The sequence below is a fragment of the Tupaia chinensis genome, unplaced genomic scaffold (assembly GCF_000334495.1).
Source record: "Tupaia chinensis unplaced genomic scaffold, TupChi_1.0 Scaffold000222_1, whole genome shotgun sequence".
Lineage (NCBI taxonomy): Eukaryota > Metazoa > Chordata > Mammalia > Scandentia > Tupaiidae > Tupaia > Tupaia belangeri.
In genome coordinates this window covers 798,409-819,448 of record NW_006159697.1, presented here as the reverse complement: position 1 = coordinate 819,448, position 21,040 = coordinate 798,409, and the positions used below count along the sequence as shown (strand labels likewise).

Sequence of the window (21,040 nt, the reverse complement as noted above, 5' to 3'; positions counted from 1 at the left end):
CGCGTGGTTGCGTCTGCCTTTACGGCGCGGCGCGGAGTGATCCGTTCTCCCCCCTCGGGCAGGGTGTCCCCGAGTCACAGGCTGGCATGGTGGAGCGTAACATCGTAGATCGTTTTCTACCGTTTTTGTTTTTAATCTAAATGGGATCGTATTCTATTTGTTTAGCTCCACCTGCTTTCCTTATTTTTATCTTTATCGAGGTGAAATTAAAGTAAACCAGGCGGAGGCAAAATGCGCAGCGTGACCAGCTCCTCACGGATGTACACACGGGTTCGTGAACCCGGCGCACAGGCCAAATTCAGGGCTGTCCCTGCCACTCCGCCAGGCCCTCGCCTCGTGCCTTCACTCTCCGGGCCTCCCTTCCCCGGCCCCCAGCAACCAAGATGCGCTTTCGGTCACCACAGGGTCCCCCTAGAACTTCCCACCATTGATGCCCTGCTGGTTTCTCGGGGAATTTGGGTCTTTACCCAACTTGCCTGACATGTCACTCATTCATTCCTCTTTTCATTTTTATTTTTAAGAGGCTTTTGATATAGGGTGCGTGTGCCCGCCAGAAAGAGAGAAAGAGACAGAGAGACAGAAAGCGAGAAATCACCCCCCCGGGGGGAATAGTCACGCCGCAATCCCTTCTCCTCCACTCTCCTCTCGGGATCTTGGGCACGCACGCACACGCGCCCGGCGTGAGTTTAAGCCACCGGGTCTGGGACTCAAACCAGGGTCGACTACATGGGAGTCCAGCGACGTAGCCATTACTCCAACTGCTGGTCCTCCTCATTTTTTTTTTTTAATGCATCATTTCTTTTTAATTTTATTTACTCATTCACTTATTTATTTTTTTAAAATTTTGACCAGAAAGACACAGAGAGAGAGAGAGAGAGAGAGAGAAAGCAAGCCACCAGGTTCAGGTCTCAAACTATGGTTGGCTCTGTGGGAATGTCCACAGCCTTCACCACCACACCACATGCTGGTCCGGTCCCTTCATTCCTATTTATCGCCGGGTGGGACTCTGTCGTGCATGGAATCCTTCACTCCATCTCTCTTCACCAGCTCTTGCACACTCGGGTGCTTCTGCTTTGCTTTGGACCATTGCGAATAACGCTGCTTTAAGTATTTCCGTGGGTGTGCCAGGGGTTCTCCAGCGTCACCCTGCATCAGCGTCACATGGGGGGCTCTGGAAGCGTGCGGAATTTGTGGTTTGGTGAACCTGGGGTGGTGGGACCTCAGCTGTCCAACAGGCTCCTGGCTTGCAGCACGTTGCACTTCCACTGGGCTGTCCCTGTTTTTCTGGAAGCCTCTGCGGGGGCTGGCTCTTGCTCCTTTGTTCATCCTTGCAGCCCTTGCTGTCCGGGACCCATCCTTGGCCTTGTAATGTTGCCTGTGGCCTCCGTCACCACACTCCTCTGTTTTCCGTGACGGGACGCGTCTGTGTTTTCTTCTGGCTTCTGGGTTTGGCTTTCTCGCGGCAAGGGGCCGATACTAGAAATCAGTTGGAGTGGGTGGTGGGCCAGGGCGCCGATGTTACCAAAACACCAGCCGTGGTGCCTCCCTTGTGCTTGGGGGCTGTCCTCCTTGGCCTCTTTGGGGACCTAGCCTGTGCCCTCTCTGCTGCTGTGTATGGCTGGGATCTCCCTTGGGCCAAATGGCCAGGCAGGACCCAGTCTGCCGTGGAGGACAGGCCATTTTCCCCAGAACCTTAGAGAAAGCCCGGCCCCACCTGCTTTCCCTTTCATAGCCAACACCCGCGCCTCTTTCTCCATTCCACCCCTCCCAGCTCACACAGCCACCCCCCCCCCCCCCCCCCCCAGCCAGTCCCCAACCAGGGGATGTCAGGGCCCACTCAGCGTCTCAGGAGCCTAGTCTAGTGAGCTCGGCGGCTTGGAGCAGCTGCCAGTCATCTGACGAGGCTTACAATCGCCAGTGCCTGTGTTGCAATTATTGTTATTATGATTATGTAACTTTATTTTAATTTGACCAGAGAAGGACAGAGAGGGAAGGAGGGAGAGAGGGAAAGGAAAAGCAAGCCACCAGGTCCAGAGGGAGTCCAGTGCCCTTAACCCCCATCTGCAGCCCCCCCCCCCTTTTAATAGGGTACGTGTACACGTGCTTGCTGGAGAGAAAGACAGAAAGTGAGAATTCACCCCACCCCACCCCCCACCCCGGGGATGGCCATACCATAATCCCTTCTCCTCCAATCTCCTCTTGGGATTTGGGGCACACACGCACATGCAACCGGAGTGAGTTTTTTGTTGTGGTGGTTTTAGTTTTTAAGAATTATTTATTTAATTTTATTTACTGATTTATATATTTTTAATTTGACCAGAAAGAGACAGAGAGAGAGAGAGAGCAAGCAAGCCACCTGGTCCGGGGCTCAAACTGTGGTCGGCCATGTGGGAATGTCTAGCACCCTAACCACCACTCCACCTGCTGGTCCCAGCACCCAGAGTGAGTTTTAAGAAGCCGAGTCTGGGACTCAAACCAAGGGGAACAACGTGTGAATCCAGTGACGTAGCCAGTAAGCCATATGCTGGTCCCAGTAATGATTATTTTTTAATGTGTTATTTGGGGAGAGAGAATACCGTGGGTGGAGACAGTAGCTTTGAATAGGGCTCTTCCGTTGGACAAGTGCATCTTCGTGAACTTGATCATGAACCCAGGTCTTCCTAATCCCCTCCCGACTCCATTCCGGGAGCCACCCCTGGTCCCATTCTCTAGCCTTTCAGGCCAACTCGGGATTTGAACTTGTGGTCAGCCATATGGCCTCCAGCCTTGTGGGGCACTTGTCACTGCTGTGCTACAGTGTCTGGGCTTGTATTTTTAAACGCGACAGCTTTAATGAGCAGACATAGAACTCGCTCATGTATAGAGTATGTAATTTAGTGGCTGGCACCATGGCTGGGTGGTTAAGAGAGCCAGATTCTTTGTTTTTTTTTTGGAGAGGTTTTCACTATAGGGCATGTGCGCTCGCCAGACAGACAGAGAGAGACAGAGAGACAGAAAGCGAAAAATCACCCCCCAGTGAGGATGGCCACGCCACAATCCCTTCTCCTCCGTTCTCTCGGGATCTTGGGCACGCACGCACATGCGCCCGGCGTGAGTTTTAAGCCACCGGGTCCGGGATGCGAACCGCGGTCGACTACGCGGGAGTCCAGCGACATAGCCATTACGCTAATTGCTGGTTCCCAAGAGAGCTAGATTCTACATGACCAACCAGGTGGTTCAAATCCCAGTCCTGGTGTTTTGAAAAATGTGGGACATGTGTGTGCATTCACACACACACACACACACACACACACACCCCCCAAATCTCAACAAAATGGAGAAACAGAGTAGGGATTGTGCTGTGACCATAACCCATGCGCTGGGGGGAGACTTCCTTCCTTTTTCTGTTTTTCTCTCTGGCTAAGCACACATGCCTTCTGGCAATAGTAATAATAATAATAGTAGTAATAATATAGTAATAATAAAAAGTATAGGGGCCAGCAGGTGGCATAGTGGTTAAGGTGCTGGACTCCCACTTGGCCAACTGTGGTTTGAGCCCGGGACCTGGCAGCTTGGAAATGACACCGAGCATGTGCATGTACCCAAAATCCCAGGGGGAGAATGGAGGAGAAGGGATTGTGGCATGGCCATTCCCATGGGGGGACGATTTGTTCTTTTTCTTCTCACTGTCTCCATCTCTCTCACTGTCAAACACATGTACCCAAGGGGAAACCCTAAAAAAAAAAAAAAAAAAGAATTTATAAAAAACATGGTTCAGGAGTTGCTTAGGATATTGAAAAAATTGTAAAACCATCACCACTATCTAATTTTGGAATGGTTTCATCACCCCCAAAAGAGACCCATTATGACATGATTCCCAGTTCTTCCTTCCCCATTCCGCAGCCCCAGGTAACCACACGCCGTCCTTCTGGCTCGGTGAGTTTACCTGCCCTGGACATCTCATAGACAGGCCATCAGGATAGGAGCCCCTCGTGTCTGGCTGCTTCCATGGAACGTTCTTGAGGTCCATCCATGGAGCATGTGTTGTTCTAGATTCTTGGTTAGCAAGTGTTTTGTCCAAACTCTGGCTCATCAAGGTGGGGACACCCAGGGGCTGGACATCCAGGCAGAGAAATGATACAGGATGAGTCAACCAGAGGCTGGTGGCACCTGTCGGGTTACGTTGAAAATGGACCATTGGGCACCATGTTGTTTGCGGTGCCGCTTTGAATTCGCACAAACTACGACTTTCTCCTTGGTGTTCTCTTTGTCCCCCTAGATCGGGCCCAGTTGATCTAGAACACCTCATCTCCAGATCCTTTATCCAATCACATCTGCCAAAAGCTTTTGCCAGATGAGGGGTCATATCACAGGTCCCAGGGAGTCTGATGTGGGGGTCCCTTAGTCTGCCTGCTACACTGACAGTCTTCAAGGGGAGATTTAAATTCCTTTGCCTCTGCCTCTTGTCTCTGAAACCTGTGGGATTTGCAGGCAGCCTTTACTTAATCTTTGACTCATAGCTCTTAGACGTTCAGAAAGGGGTGCTGTGAACGATCACTGTGTAGGCCTGCCTTTCACAGAATGCATTTCTCTCGTGGAGCCCTGATGTCTCCCTGAGCTGAGCCAGGATCTGTTTTCTCTCTTAGAAAGACCTGGGGGGACCAGCAATTGGTGTAGTGGCTATGTCGCTGAACTCCCATGTAGTCGACCACGGTTCGAGTCCCAGACCCAGTGACTTGAAACTGGGTGCGTGTGCGTGCATGCCCAAGATCCTGAGAGGAGAATGGAGAAGAAGGGATTGTGGCGTGGCCATCTCCCCTGGGGGGTGATTTCCTGCTTTCTCTCTGTCTGTCTCTCTCTGTCTTTCTGGCGAGCACATGCGCCCTACAGCAAAAACCTCTAAAGAAAAAATAAAAAGACCTGAGGTTGTTGGGACAATCAGGGACACACTTGTATGCTCAAACTCTCTTTTCTCTCAAGAGCTCTACACCCCACATCCTTGGTCCAGGGCTTCATTAGGGACTCTGCCAGAACTGCCTCCCTGGACCTTGAATCTCAGTCTGCTTCAGTTGTGAGTAAGGAGGAAGACCCATGTGATGGGAGCAGGGTCAGCAGGTGGGCCCCAGTTTTCTACAGATGCCATGTATGTCTTTCTTATTTATTTATTTATTTATTTATTTATTTGGAGAGGTTTTCGCTATAGGGTGCGTGCGCTCACCAGACAGAGTGAGACAGAGAGACAGGAAGCGAGAAATCACCCCCCGGGGGGATGGCCACGCCGCAATCCCTTCTCCTCCATTCTCCCCTCATGCGCTTGGGCACACACGCACACGCGCCTGGCATGAGTTTAAGCAACTGGGTCCAGGACTCGAACCATGGTGAACTATACGGGGGTCCAGCAACATAGCCATTACACTAACTGTTGGTCCTGCCATGTGTGTCTTTCTGAGCCCTTAATTCATAACCCCTGGGCTTGGGGCATCAAGAATGGTGGAGGAAGGGAACCAGCAGTTGGCGTAATGGCTAAGTCGCTGGACTCCCACGTAGTTGACCATGGTTCAAATCCTGGACCCAGTGGCTTAAAACTCACGCCGGGCACATGTGCGTGCGTGCCCAAGATCCCCAGAGGAGAATGGAGGAGAAGGGATTGCGGCATGACCATTCCCCTTGGGGGCTGATTTCTCGCTTTCTGTCTCTCTGTCTCTGTCTGTCTGGCGAGCGCACGCGTCCTATAGCGAAAACGTCTCAAAAAAAAAAAAAAGAATGGTGGAGGAAGACTCAATTAGAGACAAAATAATATCAATTTATTACTCATCATTTTGGCCCACAGATATTTTAGGAATGAATGTATTGGTCAGCTTTCTGCAACACTAATGTTGCATAACAAGCAACCCCCAATTCAGAGGCTTTGCAGCCACCTGCACTTCTTTCTTTCTTGCTAGTCAGTGGGAGAGCTGTGACTCTTTCTAACTCAGCTGGGCAGGATGGCTTGTTCATGTTCTGGGCAAAACATGGGGTGAATGATGTGTATCTCCTCATTCTGGGGCCAGGGGACCTTGGGGGCATGTTTTTGTTCTCCTGTTAGGTAAAAGAAGTCAAGCTAAACCATGCGTGTACGTTTGAAATCTCTGGCCATCATGCTTATGAATGCACCACTGACCAAAGTAAGCTCCACTGCAGGTGCAGTGCCCGTGGGGGAGGGGCAGTTTCCGTCAAGAGGTTGTGCAAGGTCACACAGCTAAGGGAGCCAAGGCAGGCTTGCATTACCAGGAAGTAGGGAAGAACTGGGATTGTGATGCCTTCTGCTACCTTCGTGGGTGGGGGAGAAGATGGCTCCAGTGGAAGAGATGCTGTACTGTCAGGTCATGGAAAATCAGCTCCGTAGGTGGGTGTCAGAAGCACGGGGTGCTTAGTAGGTAGCTTCCTTCATTCCATCCTGGAGCTGTGGTTCTCTACTGCAAGGAGGAGGTAACCCTGTCCTTCCCAGGGGACATTTGGCAATGTTTGGACACGGTGTTGCATTTAGAGCTGGGAGAAGCAAGGTGCTATTGGCATTTAGTGGGGAGAGGCCAAGGAAGCTGCTCAACACTTTACAGCCCAGAGGACAGGCCCCTAGGGCAAGAAAGGATCAGCCCAGAGGTCAGTAGTGCTGAGGCCAAGACACCTGGCCTAATAGGCGGATCATTTCCAGGTGATTCTCTTGCGCTTCGTAGTCTGAGGATGGTGTCTTGCAGGACTATCCCAGCTGGAAAGGAGAACTCTGGTCATCTTTTCACACAAAGTTCTAATGCGGCAGAGAAGTGAGTTGTTTAATATCCCAGAGCTGTATAGAGACACAGGTTAAAATCCCCAAGATCAGAGGCGGGCAGGTGGTATGGTGCTTGAGGTGCTGGACTTCCACATGGCCAACTGTGGTTCGAGTCCCAGACCTGGTGGCTTGCTTTCTTTCTTTCCTTTTTCTATCTGCTTCTTTCTGAAAATAAATAATTTTTTTGGGGGGGGGCATTTTCACTATAGGGTGCATGCGCTCACTAGACAGAGAGAGACAGAGAGACAGAAAGCGAGAAATCACCCCCGAGAGGGGATGGTCACGCCGCAATCCCTTCTCCTCCATTCTCCTCTTGGGATCTTGGGCACGCACACACACACGCTCGGCGTGAGTTTTAAGCCACCAGGTCCGGGACGTGAACCGCAGTGGACTACGTGGGAGCACAGCAACATAGCCATTACGCTAACTGCTGGTTCTCTGAAAATAAATAATTTTTTTAAAAAAGAAAACACCCAGTTTCTTGGCTGGGTCTCTACTATTTCTGTGATTTATTTATTTATTTTTTTTTTTGGAGAGATTTTTGCTGTAGGGCACGTGTGCTTGCTCAAGAGACAGACAGAGGTGAGAAGTCATCCCCTGGGGGGGATGGCCGCACTGAGATCCCTTCTCCTCCTGAGATCTTGGGCACATACACGTGCCTGGTGTGAGTTTGAAGCCACTGGGTCTGGGACTTGAACCATGATCAGCCATGTGGGAGTCCAGTGATGTAACTACTGCACCATTCGCTGGCCCCTGTTTCTGTGGCTTTTTATGCTTGGCTGTGTACTGTATTCTTTGATTTTTATTCATGACTATCGTTCAGAGTAATAAATGGTCCCTTTGTGGGACACTCTTAGTAGGAGATTTCCATTCTGAGTTGATATTTTTCCCCTCTCATTTCGCCAGCTAATTATTTTATACATTTAATTTTTTTTCCCCTCACTGACAAGATTGTTAACATTTTTCTTTAAATGTGTTTATTACTTCAGTGAGCCAGAGGAAGAGAAGAGAGTGCACATGAGTACATGTTGCATATGCATACTTCCCCAACAGGGTCCCAATACTGCAATCCATTCCAGCCTAAAGTCAATCCTGGATCATGGGCCAGGTGTGTATTAGCATACTCAGGGAGAGCTTGGACTTGAACCAGGTATCTTCCCATGTGGGATCATGTAACAGGGTGTCGTGTTTTACCGCTGTGCCACCATCTGGTCTCAAGGTTTTAGATTCTCGATAGCAGTGATTATTCCTTATGGTTTGTTTCTGCTCAGCACAGCAGTCAGCATATGGTAATGAGCAGTTAGTTGTGGATGGCATCAATTACAATGTGAGTTACGCTGTGGAGCTGACTCATTTATAGAGTATCTGTGAACCAGCCTTTTATACCTAGCTATAAATCCCGTTCCCAATCTTTAAGGGCTAATAGTTAGCGTGTTGGTTGCCTGCAGCCGAAAGGAAGCCTTGACTTTACTAGCTAATGGTATAAATTGAAACAGGAGTTACACTATGGTGTGGACCCATTTATCAAGACTCTGTGGACCAGCCTTTTATACCTAGCTATAAATCCCGTTCCCCGTGTTTAGGGGCTGATGATTGCTGTGTTGATACTCAGTTGTGTGCAGTGCAAAGAAAGCTTTGCCATTACTAGGGGAAAGTTGGTGTGTCATTTGACAGCATCTTAGTTTGTTCTACACTGGAGGTGTTTTATTTTGGTAATGGAAATGTTGGAGGTATGGAAAAAAATTTGAGAATTACTTGCTGATAGGACAACCAAGACACAGTGCTGTGAATGAAAACTTTTGTGTTCCTGACCTGCATTGCACCCAGCAGGCAAACACACATTTCCTTTTAGAGAGCCAGTCGGGTTGGGGAAGCCCTTGCTGGGGAAGTGAGAAGTGCCCTAGAGTTTGCTGGGATCAGATCAGCCAAGTGGCATCTCTGGGATATACCAGCAAGTTATAGAAATAGCTATTATTTTAAAAAAAGTTAAAAGTTATTTATTCGTGGTTTAGTGGTGACTCATTGAAATGGTTCCCCTTGTGTATACTTCCAGTCCAGTCATTGTGTGACTGGAACTTTCTTTCTTCCTGATCTCCTGTGGGGGAAGGACATTGAGTGGACTGTGGGGTGCAGGGAGCAGGCAGAACCTTCTTCCATTGTTCTTGTTAACTTTCCTCTCCTGCCTATTAAGATGCTAAGTTGGTGAGTCTGACAAGCAGATGACCCAGAAATTCCCATGTAGTAAAAGGAGATGAAAATAGCAGTATATGAACTAAATTAGAAGGACGACTTGGCTTCATTAAAAAAAAAAGAAGAAAAGAAAAAAAAAAAACCGAGAAAGCCACATCTTGCATATTTTAACTGCTGCTTTGCCAAGGGCCAGCCTAACCATTTCAGATGCCATTATGCATCCTACCAATCTGGGTAATTTCTTGCCCTATTTTGCCTGGAAGGAAATTTACATTAAAATGATCTGGCCTCTTCAGAATCAATATGTAGCAGTTAGAAAACCAAAGTCAGGGGGCCCCAAGCAGGTGGTGTCATGGTTAAGGGCACTGGACTTCCACACGGCCGACCTTGGTTCAAGTCCCAGAGCTGGTGGCTTACTCTGTCTCTCTCTTTTTCTCTGAGACCCTTTCTGGTCAGATTGAAATGAATAAATAAATAAGGTTAGATAAAAGAATTCTTTTTCAAATAACAGTCAGTTTGGGGGAAAGGAATGAGCCCTCACGGAAGCCTGTGTGACCTTAAAGGGCTTAGAAAAGAACTTAGGCTGAATGACAAGCAACTTAGGAGGAAATGAAATTTCTCTTTACAGTTTGCCTGCCCGTATCAAGACAGTTTGACAGTGAACTCATGCCACAGCAGAAGGTTTATGTCATCAGAGGCAGAGGGTGGAGTGTTGTAGAGATTGTGTTTAAGGGTGTAACTGTGAGAGAGGGGGTGGGAAGAGACTGGCGGGATGGAGCATCTGGAGTGGCAGGTAGGTGTTAGAAGACACGCTTTTGCGGACGTGTGATGACATTGGCGTTGGGCTGGGTTTCTGACCTGCTGTGGACATCGGCGTAGCATTTTCCCAGGACTCGGTGTGACTCGGAGTGATTGTGAGAGAGATCCCTCTGGCCATTTACAAATCTCCACCATCCTTAATAGGTTCTCAATTCCGGGGGACCAGCAGTTAGCGTAATGGCTATGTCGCTGGACTCCCATGTAGTCGACCGCGGTTCGAGTCCCGGACCCTGTAGATTAAACTCATGCCGGGCACGTGTGCGTGCATGCCCAAGATCCCGCAAGGAGTATGGAAGAGAAGGGATTGCGGCGTGGCCATCCCCCCTGGGGAGTGATTTCTCGCTTTCTGTCTCTCTGTCTCTCTCTCTCTGTCTGGCGAGCACACGCGCCCTATAGCAAAAACCTCTCCAAAAAAGGAAAAAAAGAATCTCAATTCCACTTTCCAGAATACTTCCTAGACATGTTGTACACTCAGTGGAGGTGATGTTTGCCCACTTGCTTCACGGAGTCTTAAGGAACTAGGAACGGGCATTGTCGGTTAAGCCGTTTCCAAGTCCCTCTGAAGCTTTTCTCATTTATGAGTGGGGAGAGGACCATGGTTTTCCTGCCGACTCCTCCAGGCCGAATGTTTTTAGATCTGAGAGGCTGTGTGCACTCACTAGAGAGAGACAGATGAGGAACAGAGCACCCCCAACGGGACATGGTCACGGAGCAATCCCTTCTCCGTTTCTCCATCCTTTGGGGATTGGGGGCACATCCATCCAATGCCTGATGTGTCTCTCAAGCCCCTGGGTCTGGGACTCAAACCTTGTGGTCAGCCATGTGGGCGTTGACTCCTCTAACCACCAGGCCACAGGACCAACCCAGAGTGTAACTTCTTGTAGGAACCTGCCCTAATGGTCCAGCTGGACAGCGCGGATAATAGGAAAGGAAGACCTTCGGGGATTTGTCGATTCTCCCATTTGAATTGGAGTTATTTGAGCTCGATTTGAGTTCCTGATCTCCTCGGTGATTTACTGGATTAAATCAAAGACAACCCATGTCATTGCAGAATTTTTATTTATTTTTGTCCAGTGGACAGCCTGGAGTTTCCCTGGAAAGAGCCCTGGAAGGGAGCCGAATTACTGAGTTTAGTCCTACAACTGTCACTAACCACCCATGTGACAGACACGTGGCCCCTTGTGTCAGCTGAGAGTGTGCGCCAGGCATTCTTGGAGGCTGTTCCAGCCTCTAGTTTGAACTGAGGGACTGACATGGGATCATTCTGCCCTGGGAGTGGTTAAAGCTGTGTATAGCACAACCCAGTGGCTAGAACACTGTCTTGGGGATTGTCCCTAGGCACCTCATAGCGAATGTTCTATGGTTATTCTATTCACCAGAGCCTACGGTGACCAAACCGCGTGAACCGGAAGCAAGAAAGGCCTCCCTTCAAGCAAATTCCATTCTGCGGGGTTCTTCCAAGAGGTATGAAAGCAGTCGTTGGTTATCTAGCCACAGGATCTGACATATTTTAGAGTCATGGGTAGAGTCTATCAGAGAATCAAGTTTCAAACGCTTAGTGAAAATAAAACCAAAGGATTTGTTGTTGACCTTGGTCTCATTATCTACGTTTGGACGATACACACGCTGCACCGTGGTGGCAGCGTATATGTGGAGGGCTTTTGTTTCTTCAATTCCTGTAAAACCCATGGGAAACCAGCTCCTAGACTCTGCAACTTAAAGTTATTTTTTGCATTCGCTATGTAGATAGCTTATACATCTGCATTGGAACTTGGTAACCTCTTATGAATTTGGTATCTTTTGAAAATTCCTGCCTGATGGAATCATAAGGTGGCATGGTAGTTAAGGCACTAGATTCCCACATGGCTGACCTTGGTTCAAGTCCTAGACCTGGTGGCCTGCTTTCTCATTTTCCCTTTGTTTTTCTCTTTGTCTCTCTCTATTCAAATTACAATAGTAGTAATAACAATAACAAGAACAACAACAACAAATAAAATAAGTCATTCATGGGGACCAGCAGGTGGTGTGGTGGTTAAGGCACTGGACATTCCCACATGGCTGTCCATGGTTCAAGTCCTGGACCTGGTGGCTTGCTTTCTCACTGTCTCTCTCTCTCTGTCTGTCTGTCTCTGTCTCTCTCTGGTCAAAATAAGTGAAGTAAATCAATTAATAAAATTAAAAATAAATAATTCCTGTCTGATATACTAGACCCTATGTGAGTTGGGTAGAGTGAACTTGAAAGCAGATGTGCTAAGCAATTAGGTTCACTCCTCAGGTCATTCAGGTTCAAGGCTAAGGTCACTCACCTTACAAAAGCAGTTTGTGTTGCAAGTCCTTGCGTTTTTTCGCGTTTGCTTTCTTGGAAATGTTTCTGCATCTGTTCTTCCAGGAGCTGTAAAACAGGAAGGAGGAGTTAACGCACTGTGTTTCGCAACCAACGTTTGCTTCTGGCCCCGAATACTACAGGTTTCCCATTCATTCACCGCTTGACAGTGGAGACGCCAAACCAAGTGTCTCTCGTAGATGGTCTCAGAGATGAGCGGCTGCAGAAATTGGAGGGGTAGTAGGGCCTGGCGTGGCCCTTGGGCTTGAAGACAGCAGTGACAGAGGGTCGGGATCCCTCTCTGCCTCGTGTCCCCTCTCATTCTGTCTTTGCTCGGGCTTTTGCTGTCCCCAGCTGCCCTGGATGTCTCGTTGGCCCACATTCTCCTATTTGATACCAGGGCAGTGGCAGAGGCCGCTCTGTGATAGTGTCGTTGGTCATTGACTGCGTACCCCTAAGTTAGTGAGGAGAGGCCGGAATCATAAAGGAGTGGAGAAATCGGAAAGACAGAGACGTGCAAGTGGCATGTCACTCAGGGATGTCTGTAGAATATGGAGTATGAACACCATGTTTTATTCTTGCCAGAGGGCAGGTACGTTCTCCAGGCAGAGACAGAAGGGGAGGAGAAGACACCTGCCGTGGGGAATGGTCCCCCACCACAGTCCCTCCTCTACTGTTCCGTCCATTTGGGAGTATACGTGTGCCCAGCATATATTTCCAGCTGGGTCTGGGACTTGAACCACACACTCAGCCATGTGGGATCCAGCTGCCTTACCCACCAGGCCATGCAAGTGGCCTAGCAAGAGAGTTTTAGATGATTTTTTTCTTTGAGGTCAAGTGGAGATTACAATTTTTAAAATGATTACTATGTGTTAAGAGTTTGCTATAGGGCGCATACACTCACCAGGGAGAGAGAGGGAGAGGAGGCACAAGTCAGAAAAGAAGCTGCTAGGGGTGGGACTCAAACCACGGTTGGCTCTGTGGGAGTCCCATGCCTCCACTACTACACCATCTGCTGGCCCCTGTTATGAAAATTGTTGTTCCTTTTTAAAGACAGGTCTTCCTGTGTCGAGATTCCCTACCTCAGCTGGAATAAAGTGTGAGTTACTGTGCCGGTTTTTATTATTTTTATTTTTTCTTTTCTTTTTTTTTTTCTTTTTTTTAATTTATTCATTCATTTATTTTTAATTTGACAGAGAGAGAGAGAGAAAGAGGGGAAGTGAGAAAGCAAGCCACCAGGTCCGGGACTCGAACCGTGGTCAGCCATGTGGGAGTGTCCAGCGCTTTAACCACCATGCCACCCGCTGGTCCCTTATTTTCTATTTTTAAAAATTTGCTGTAGGACACGTGCATTCCCCAAAGAGAGACAAAGACAAAGAGAGGAAAAGTGGGAAAGCAAACCACCAGGTCCAGGGTTTGAACCATGGTCGGATTTTTTTTTTTTTAGCAAAAAGTGTGTCCTCCTTTTTTTAGAGAAAATAATTTTTTTTTGTTTTAGAAAAATCTCTCTTAAACAGAAAAGATATTTTTTGCTATAGGGCATGTGTGCTTTGCCAGAGAGACAGACAGAAGGCAAGAAATCCCCACCCAAGGAGGCTGGCCACTCCACAATCCCTTCTCCTCCATTCACCTCCTGGAATTTTGGGCACGCACGCACACATGCCTGGTGGGAGTTTGAAGCCACCAGGTCCCAGACTCAAACCGTGGTTGCCTTTGTGGGTGTCCAGCAACGTAACCATTATGCCATCTCTCGGTCCCACAAACGTCTCTCCTAAACACACACACACGCACACACACAACTGTGAAAAAAAGGTACTACTACTATGAAAAGAACTCTGGTTTGGACTGAGAGCTTTATCCCACTTCAGCTAGGATCGGGTGCATTGGGTGACATTTTCTTTTTCTTTTTTTTTTTTTTTTTAAGAGGTTTTAGCTATAGGGCGCGTGTGCTCGCCAGACAGAGAGAGAGAGACAGACAGAAAGCGAGAAATCACCCCCCAGGGGGGATGGTCACGCCGCAATCCCTTCTCCTCCATTCTCCTCTCGGGATCTTGGACACGCACGCACACGTGCCTGGCTTGAGTTTAAGCGACCGGGTCTGGGACGTGAACCGCAGTCGACTACCTGGGGGTCCAGCGACATAGCCATTACACGGTCCCCGTTGGGCAACATACTAGCCACCCTGGGCACCTTCACCAATGACTGAGAAAGTGCCACAGAGAGTGATTTTGGAGCTTCCAGTAAGCCTTAGCTGACAGGCCCATTTGCAAATACGGGATCCAAGCAGAGCGAGGCCTCACTGTGCATGTGGGATTGTATTGACGCAGGTGTGTAGGTACGTACTCACACATTGAGGTGGTGCGAGAGGTGTGATCCGTCCACACTCAGTGAACCTTAAGATCCTCATCTTTGGCTCCCTGGAAAGTGCATGGTGAGAAGGAGTTAGAGGGCAGATGTTTTAATGGAAGAGATGGCTTTTAAGAGAGAAGGGGGCGGGGGACCAGCAGATGGTGCAATGTTTACATCAGTGGACTTCCATGTAGTCGACTGCAGTTCTAGTCCTGGACCCGTCGGTTTAAACTCAAGCCAGGCACATGTGCGTGCCCAAGATCCCGAGAGGAGGATGGAGGACAAGGGATTGTGGTATGGTCATCCCTCCTGGGGGGTAATTTCTCACTTTCTGTCTCTCTGTCTCTTTCTAGTGAGCAGACACCCCCTTTTTTTCCTGTCTTGAAAAAAATAAAGAGAAAAGGGGGCTTGACTAAGAAAGCGTCAAGACCACTGTGTTTATCTGATCAACTTTGGGCTAACCACAGGGCAAGCTCTGGAGCAAAGGTTGCCCGTTAGTTACGGAGAAATGGCCGTACTCAGCCGTTGCCCACCCAGTCAGGAAGAGCAGGGTGGTTTGCACCAGCCATCTTGAAGGGTGCTGGCCTGCCGTTAAGGTAGGGCAGTTTCTTCCCTGGCCTTTGCTGCAAGGATCTTCTTCTTACCCTGAAGCCACTCCCATGGCCTGCCAGAGCTCCTTGAATAAGACTGTGGACTGTAGTTTGCACCTTGCAGGGTCCGATGTGGTAGCTAGAGGGTGCTGGGGAGAGCGGGGGATGGCGTTGCGGCCAGTCAAGATGCCTTGTGTAAGTGTAAAATACACCAGATCCAAGAGCCAGCAGATGGCTTGGTGGTTAAGGCACTAGACTCCCACATGGCCGATCTTAGTTCGAGTCTTGGACCTGGTGGCTTGAAAATCAGTCTGGGCGCACGTGTGTGTGCCTAAAACCCCAGGAGAAGAGTGGAGGAGAAGGGATTATGGCATGGCCATCCTCCCTGGGGGGGTGATTTCTCACTTTTCCCCTCTCTCTCTCTCTCCAGCAAGCGCACATGCCCTATTGGAAACAAAGAAAAAAAATGCGTGTGTGTGCGTGTGCACGCACGTGTGTATATGTACATATACATACATATACCGGATCCCAAAGACTTAGGACAAAAAGAGAATGGAAAATATTTTACTGATAATGTATTATGTCATCAGAAAAGTCATGACATATTTTCCTTTTTTTTTTTTTTCTTTTGGAGAAGTTTTTGCTATAGGGCACGTGCGCTCGCCAGACAGAGAGACAGAAAGCGAGAAATCACCCCCCAGAGGGGATGGCTGCACCGCAATCCCTTCTCCTCCATTCTCCTCTCGGGATCTTTGGCACACACACACACACACACGCGCCCGGTGTGAGTTTAAGCCACCGGGTCCGGGACGTGAGCCGTGGTCGACTACGTGGGAGTCCAGCGACATAGCCATTATGCTCGCTGCTGGTCCCCTTTTCTGTTTTTCTATGTCGAAGTGTGTCAAGACTTCCCTGACGACCCAATAATACAGTTCCGATGATCCTTTGGAGAGAGGATCTCCTATTGGACATGGAGCAGCGTCTGAAGACTGGTTGTGAAGCCTGAGGGGAGAAAGGCCATACATCTAGTGGGTAGTGGCCAGGTGCTGTGGTGGTCTGCGCATACCCCCCAACCTCCTGCCACCTAGCCAGCCCCAACTGTCCACCGTGCCACCCTCCAGAAGCCATGGACTCGAGAGGGGGTGGATTTGAAAGTGGAGAAGCTGAGATAGTGGGGTTTCGGTTGCAGTTCATGCAGACACCTTGGACACTGGCCTAAGCTAAAAAGTGCGTGTGTGGGAAAAGTATGGAGGAGGGGACTTTGGGTGGAATTCTACTGCCAGGCTTCAGGAGGAGGAAACTGACATTGTGAGGATGGATTATAGCTGAGGTCAGCCAAGGGCTGTGTCCAGACTGGACCCACAGCCCACTTGTGACAATAAAGTTTTATTGTCACAGCCGTGCACATGCATTTGTGGATTGTCTGTGGCCGTGGGAATGGCTGCTAAGCCGTTCTAGTCTGTTCACTGCTAATAACAAAAGGTAGAAACGAGTCTGGGTAATCTATAAAAAAACCTGGTTTAGGCGACCAGCAGTTAGCATAATGACTATGTCGCTGGACTCCCACGTAGTCGACCGCAGTTTGCGTCCCGGACCCGGTGGCTTAAACTCACTCCTGGCGTGTGTGCGTGCGTGCTCAAGATCCCGAGAGGAGAATGGAGGAGAAGGGATTGCGGCCTGGCCATCCCTTCCGTGTCTCTCTCTGTCTGGTGAGCGCTCGCGCCCTATAGCGAAAACCTTTAAAACAAACAAATAAACAAAAAACAGCCTGGTTTAGGGCCAGCAGGTAGAATGGTGGTGGAGTCTCTGGATCCCACATGGCTGACTGTGGTTGGAGTCCTGAACCTGGCAGCTTGCAGATCATATTGGACATGTGTGTGCCTGCATGCCCAGAATCCCAAGAGGAGAAGGGCGGAGAAGGGGTTGCCACATGGCCATCCCCTCCAGAGAGTGATTTCTCACTTTCAAACCTTTCTCTGCCTCTGTCTCTGGTGAGCACACGTTGCCTATGGCAACTCCCCCCCACATACACACACACAAAAGAATTAAAAAAAAAAAAACCCTCCTTTAAATAGTTATTTATTGAATTTTATGTATCATTATCTTTTTAAAATTTTGCTACAGGTTGTGTGCGCGAGAGTGAGCGAGTGAGAGAAAGTGACAAAGCAAGTCACTAGGTCTGGGACTCGAACTGTGGTCAGCCATGTGGGAGTGTCCAGTGCTTTCACCACCACATTACCTGCTGGCCCCCCAGAAATAATTCCTGAAGAATAAAACAACAACAAACAGGTAATGCAATAGGGTAAAAAAAAAAAAAACACCTTTATTTTCTTGCTAGTTACAGGAAGAAGCTACTTGTTTTTCTGCCCCTGTTAGTTGTGATTAGTTTTTACTTTTTGCTATAGGATATGTCCGCTTGCCAGAGAGACAGAGACGGTTAGGGGGTGGAGTTGGAAGAGAAATCATCCCCCGTGGGGAATGGCCATCCCACGATCCCTTCTCTATTCTGTTCTCGGGATTTGGGGCATGCTTACCGTGGGGAATGGCCATCCCACGATCCCTTCTTGATTCTGTTCTCGGGATTTGGGGCATGCATGCACACGGGCCTGGTGTGATTTAAGTTGCCAGGTCAGGGACTTGAACTGCGAAGTAGACCATGTGGGATCCAGCACCTTAACCACCACGCAGCCCATTGGCCCTGCCTTTAGTTTATGGGCCAGGGAATTTGTCCAGGATGTTCCCTGGATTTGCCATTTTTAGTGCTTCGGATGACCAGAAGACAGAGATTGCGAGGTCTTCAGTGCTCTGTGATAATATTTTTTGTTTCAGATAGTTGATTTGGGTTGAATATGGACTCAGGCTGCATTGCAGGAATCCTGCCAACCTTGTCCCCATTCCCTGGCTTCCCCAACTGGCCCTGTCTTCAGAGTCAGAAAACTGAAAGGAGCGAGGAGGAAGGGGATGAGGCGGGCACAGGGGCCACCGGGGCTGCTCTGGGAAGGAAGTGCGATCTGAGGACCGAGCCTCAGCCATCTCTCCGCTTTGGAAACTTCCACGCGGCACCATGAGCTGAACCCAGGAGGAGCCTGGGGGAGCCCGCTAACTCTCCCGTGGAGGAGACCTGAACTGGCCAGAAGACCTGGGTGGGCAGGGGAGGGCATAGCACCGCAGGAAGCAGGAGATGTCATCGCAGGGGGCAGGGCAGGCCCAGCCCAGATGTGTGCTGCAGCTCCTTGCAGCTCCCTGTGCAAAGAAGCAAGCTTGCCTAGGACTCCTTCCCTGCCTAAATAAGGCAGGCCGTTTCCTCTATAAGCTCTGGGCAGACTGGCCAAGGGGAAGGAAGGAAACAAAACCAAAACCCCAGTGTATCTCAGCCTGAAATCACTTGCCTTGTCCTCTTGAACCTTCTCTTTCTCTCTCCTCCCAGGCCCTGTTTGCCCCTCCCATGCCTTGTCTTCCCTTTCCCTCCCTCCCTCCCTCCCCTCTCCTCTTTTTTTCCCCCTCCCACCAAGCATGGTTGCTTGCTGGAGAGAGTCCTAAGGTGAGAAATCACCCTCTCACCGCCCACCTCCACCCGGGGATGGCCACTCTGCACCTGTTAGTTGTGATTAGTTTTTACTTTTTGCTATAGGATATGTCCGCTTGCCAGAGAGACAGAGACGGTTAGGGGGTGGAGTTGGAAGAGAAATCATCCCCCGTGGGGAATGGCCATCCCACGATCCCTTCTCTATTCTGTTCTCGGGATTTGGGGCATGCTTACACACGGGCCTGGTGTGATTTAAGTTGCCAGGTCAGGGACTTGAACTGCGAAGTAGACCATGTGGGATCCAGCACCTTAACCACCACGCAGCCCATTGGCCCTGCCTTTAGTTTATGGGCCAGGGAATTTGTCCAGGATGTTCCCTGGATTTGCCATTTTTAGTGCTTCGGATGACCAGAAGACAGAGATTGCGAGGTCTTCAGTGCTCTGTGATAATATTTTTTGTTTCAGATAGTTGATTTGGGTTGAATATGGACTCAGGCTGCATTGCAGGAATCCTGCCAACCTTGTCCCCATTCCCTGGCTTCCCCAACTGGCCCTGTCTTCAGAGTCAGAAAACTGAAAGGAGCGAGGAGGAAGGGGATGAGGCGGGCACAGGGGCCACCGGGGCTGCTCTGGGAAGGAAGTGCGATCTGAGGACCGAGCCTCAGCCATCTCTCCGCTTTGGAAACTTCCACGCGGCACCATGAGCTGAACCCAGGAGGAGCCTGGGGGAGCCCGCTAACTCTCCCGTGGAGGAGACCTGAACTGGCCAGAAGACCTGGGTGGGCAGGGGAGGGCATAGCACCGCAGGAAGCAGGAGATGTCATCGCAGGGGGCAGGGCAGGCCCAGCCCAGATGTGTGCTGCAGCTCCTTGCAGCTCCCTGTGCAAAGAAGCAAGCTTGCCTAGGACTCCTTCCCTGCCTAAATAAGGCAGGCCGTTTCCTCTATAAGCTCTGGGCAGACTGGCCAAGGGGAAGGAAGGAAACAAAACCAAAACCCCAGTGTATCTCAGCCTGAAATCACTTGCCTTGTCCTCTTGAACCTTCTCTTTCTCTCTCCTCCCAGGCCCTGTTTGCCCCTCCCATGCCTTGTCTTCCCTTTCCCTCCCTCCCTCCCTCCCCTCTCCTCTTTTTTTCCCCCTCCCACCAAGCATGGTTGCTTGCTGGAGAGAGTCCTAAGGTGAGAAATCACCCTCTCACCGCCCACCTCCACCCGGGGATGGCCACTCTGCAATCCCTTCTCCATTCTCGGGATTTGGGGCACGTACACATGTACGCACACACGCGTAGGTGCCACAGAGTCGGCGTGTGGTCTGCAGAGGTGGCATGCTGTCTTAACCAGCCCATGCCACCAGCTGGCCCCTGGCCTGGATTCACTTTCTTACATGACCTGTGTAGTATTTGCTCTGTCAGTGGGTGAAATGCCCGTAGGTGATGGCATGTCGTGTTTGGTGCCAATCAACCCCATGTAGACCTTCCTTGGGCTTCTTTCTTTCTGAGGTGCTCGAACTCACTCAGAGCGGCTCAGTGAGAAGTCGTCATAGACATGGATTCCCCGCGCACACGGAATAGGGCAGGACAGTTTTGCTTTCCCACCTCCCTTGCTGTGATGGCAATGAATGTGACATGGTTTTAATGGTGGGAATCGAACACCGTACAGTGTCGTAGCACTTGGCGTGCTGTGCTGGGGACTGGGATGGGACCGCGGTGCTTGTTTTCAGAGGATGAGCCACGTCCTCCGGGATGTGGGCCGTGCTTTGGCTGAGAACTCAGCATGGTCACTTTTGCTCTGGGACTGAGGCGCTCTGGGGAGGGAGGCATGATGCGAAAACTCACACCGGGCGCGTGTGCATGCGTGCCCAAGATCCCGGGAGGAGAACGGAGGAGAAGGGAGAAGGGATTGCGGCGTAGCCATCCCCCCTGGGGGGTGATTTCTCGCTTTCTCTCTCTCTGTCTCTGTCTGTCTGGCGAGCGCACACGCCCTATAGCAAATGCTGCCCTCGTGCCTTCTAGAAACCAAAGCCAGGGTCATGCGGTGGCTTGCACAGGTGAGGGATGTTAGACTGGGCGGTGTGCACATCATCGGGGCCACAGAGCCTGTGCGTTATCTGTCACGGTAGACAGGAGATTGGTGGTTGCCTAGGGCTGGGGTCTTGGGGGCCTGAGTTAATGTTCTGGACTGGATCGTGTTGCTTCACGATGGTCGCACCGCGCTGGGGCTGAAGGAGAAGCCATGGCGTTGTGTGTCGTGTGACTTCTATCTCGATAAACCTACCTAAAAATGTGTGTGGGCCACTGCTTTCTCCATGCTCTTAAAAATCCTCTTGGGATCTAGAAACCAGCAGTTAGCGTAATGGCTATGTCACTGGATTCCCACGTAGTCGACTGCGGTTCTCATCCTGGACCCAGTGGCTTATAACTCAAGCCGGGCGCGTGTGCATGTGTGCCCAAGATCCCGA

At 50.0% G+C, this 21,040-nt stretch overlaps 1 protein-coding gene across 1 annotated transcript in view; it reads left to right on the top strand.

Annotated features, from left to right (window-relative positions):
- Positions 1-21,040, top strand: part of TBL1X (transducin beta like 1 X-linked) — a 272,758-nt gene that overhangs the window by 24,610 nt on the left and 227,108 nt on the right. Inside the window, 1 exon segment of the mRNA XM_014587573.2 lies at positions 11,176-11,260. The gene's annotated coding sequence lies outside the window, so the exon portion shown is untranslated.